This window comes from Sorex fumeus, unplaced genomic scaffold (genome assembly GCF_029834395.1).
Source record: "Sorex fumeus unplaced genomic scaffold, SorFum_2.1 ptg000006l, whole genome shotgun sequence".
Lineage (NCBI taxonomy): Eukaryota > Metazoa > Chordata > Mammalia > Eulipotyphla > Soricidae > Sorex > Sorex fumeus.
The window spans coordinates 23,578,857-23,582,190 of record NW_026606063.1 but is presented as its reverse complement, the minus strand read 5'-3'; the positions used below and the strand labels follow the sequence as shown (position 1 = coordinate 23,582,190).

Here is a 3,334-nt window from a genome sequence, read left to right as displayed (position 1 = left end):
CAACCCGAGTTCGATTCCTCCGCCCCTCTCGGAGAGCCCGGCAAGCTACCGAGAGTATTCGGTATGCCAGACACAGTAACAACAAAGTCTTTCAATAGTTGTTATAGTTTTGCAAAAATTAAGTGTGATTATATGTTAATATGTGGGAAATAACTATGAATGTTATTCATAATACGAATGTTATAAATAAATTATTTTATTTCATTTTGAAGCACCACAGCATCATTGTATTTTAGTTTCTAAGTAAATCTCAAACAAACAGCGATAATTGAAGTATTTATAAATATACAATCGAAGATATTTTAAATTTCAAAGAGTATTTACTTGCCATATTTATTCTGAGAATAATGTGAATACAAACTAATGTTATATTATGACCTAATTAAAAAGAATTATGCAATAAAAGGAATTTGTAATTAAATTTGAATCTCTTATACTGATTAAAATTAATAAAAATAATGACAGTGACAATGCATTTCTTTGATAGTTGATAAAATATTTTATGATAATGAAAATATTAGGTTTATATTGCATTGTTTCAAAGGCTAAACCTTTTAAAACTTATATAAACCAGACTGTACTGTCATAATAACAAGTAAATATTGAATTTTCTGCCTGAAAGATGACATAGGATTTTTTCAAGGAGCCAGTTTTTCAAGAAGAGTAAGGAAAGGGATACTGATGTTAAGATCATCTTGACTGATGGATTTGTTATGTTTATTACCATTGTAATGATCCTAACAGATGGAATAATAGGACAATTGAAATATATCTATAAAGTCATCAGTTGAAAGCAACCACTGTTTACAAAAACTCTTTTCAGTATACATATAAAAACAAGAACAGTTACAACCTGAGCTGTGCTGAGCAGGTCTCACAGAAAATAAAATTAAAAGATGGCTCAGGGCAGAAGAGATAGTACAAAGGATAAGGCTCTTGCTTTCCGTGAGTATCACTCTAATTCAATCTCCAGAACCACATAACAGTTCTTTCAAGTAGCACTAGGAGTAATCTCTGGGCACAGAACCAGGACTAAGACTTGAGCACCTCTCAGTTATGATCCCCCCAAATGAAAGAAATGACAGGTGGTCCTTATAATATACCTCCAAAATATGATACAAATATAAGTACCAAAATAAGTTTGAGATGCCTTCTGAACTGATACCCATTATTCTAAGCCAGGTTTTGGCAAAAGTTGCTCCGTGGTTTTGCTCACAGAAGTGATCTTCCTCTCTTCAGAACCAAAACAAGAAGTTTTTTGGATACAAGCTCTACCCGTGCGCCAAACCCTAGACTCTCACCGGTAATTTGAACTCTGCCAACACTTTTACTGGGAATCAAATTCTATGCTGATAGTGTTGTATTGTGAATTTCCTCCATGAAATCATACTGTGATTAGATGTGATTGGCTTGAATTGTAAATGAAATCTCTCCTCTACAGCAGCAGTCAGCACTTTGGAAATCTAAACTTGATAATACAAGTAGAGTATACTAGTGTGGACAGAATATTGAGTATCTCAGGGAAGTGGTTTGATGAAAAACATGGTATTATCGTCCTGGATAGGTAGGCAGTGCCAGAGTGCAGAGTGTATTTTATCTTCTAAAACATAGGACTCCAGCCTTACTGGAACCATTGAAAGATTCCATCTTTTTCTATCTTGATAAATGTAGCCTGATTGAACTGGGCTTTTAGATTTGAACAACTTATTTCCAAGGAATAGCTTTATTGCTTGACTGGCTCTGCTCACAGTTCTGTAAAATGGCTTTAAACCCATCTTGAGTGAATTAAACTAAATGAAACTTTAAAAAAACAAATGTTGCCACCTTTTTTGTAGCTAATTGTGTTACAGTTAGAGATGATAACTGTTTAAGCACCATAACCCTGGTAATATTTTTTATTACCTGTTATAAAACCCTCACATTTTATTCATTTAAGACTTGGAGCATCATTCTTTTTTTTCAAGGGATAAATATGCCTTTATGCTACATAATAATTATAACTACCTTATGGCAAATGTTAAATGTGTTTTTCATTTTTCTTTGATCTATGAACGGATGGGGAAGCTGACACTAAAAACTATTGGGTAACTAAGGAATATTTGACACTTTGGTGGTAGATATGGTGTGTTATATGGTGTGTTAACATTGCATCGCTAAAAGGCATAGACATTTATTTTTATAAACAAGTATCATGTCACTAAAATAAGTTTAAATATAATGTACTTAGTTAACTGAGTAGAAAGGGTACTAAAATTGGTGATTTACAAAAAGTCCAATATCACTGTTGAGATTGCTTTTATCTGTAAGAAGTTTATAAAACATAGTATTTCTTATCTTTCCTATGTGTGTGTTTCTCTGAAGTCTATTTATTTTGTTGGTTTTATCTGCCTAGAAGGGTACCATAAAAATATGTTCTGAAGTTTGCCTTTAGATTGTTTCTTTCCTGCATCTTTTTAATGGCTTCTGTATGATACTAATAGTGATTATAGGGTAGAACTGACAGATGGAAGGTATGGGGCAAGGATTAGACATAATAGGCATATACAATGCATGTTATTGAAAAATCATTCTTTTTATGTTCTAAGAAAGATGAAAATAGTGATGAGGAAAATGTAGTATTCCATAAAATCCAAAGATATTTCCAAGTTATTGTCAGTTTTAAATATTTTAAAAGAAAAATCAGAGTTTTTTTTTTTCTTGCCTTGTTTATTGTTTTGATATTATTTACAGCCAGTCACTTAAAAAACTATAACATTAAACATTAGAAATAGGATCATTTATGTTCGGATACTTTGTAAATTAAAGGATGTTTTGTCCAGAATTTCTATTTTTTCTTATTCTTATGTTGATATTAAAGACACACATGGAAGAACTTTATATTTGAGTCAAACATCATTACCAGAGAAGAGAAGGTCTGGATTATTGTGATATTAATTTTTGATATATTCATAACCTTAAGAATGTGATTACTTTGCAGCATATGTGGTAAAACTGAAGTGATACAGAGACAATTAGCATGGCTCCTAAGCAAGATGATATTCAAAATTTTAAGAATTACATATTTTAAAGATAAAGTCATGAAATTTACATACAAGTGGTGCTACATGGAAAGTATTGTGCTAAGTAAAATGAGTCAGAAAGAGAGGCACAGACATAGGAAGATTGCATTCATCTGGGGAATCTAAAGTAACAAAATAGGAGATTAACATCCAAGAATAGTGGAGATAAATAACAGGAGGTTCACTCCATGGCTTTAAGGGTAGCTGCACATGCTAGGGGAAAAGGCAGCTCAGATAGAGAAGGGAGCACCAAATAAAGGGTGTTGGCAGGATCC

At 32.5% G+C, this 3,334-nt stretch overlaps 1 non-coding gene across 1 annotated transcript; it reads left to right on the top strand.

Annotated features, from left to right (window-relative positions):
* Positions 1 to 2,962: 2,962 nt before the first annotated feature.
* LOC130038164 (U6 spliceosomal RNA) lies at positions 2,963 to 3,067 on the top strand. Its single transcript, XR_008794607.1, has one exon. It is a non-coding gene; the product is annotated as a U6 spliceosomal RNA (small nuclear RNA).
* The last annotated feature ends 267 nt before the right edge of the window (positions 3,068 to 3,334 follow it).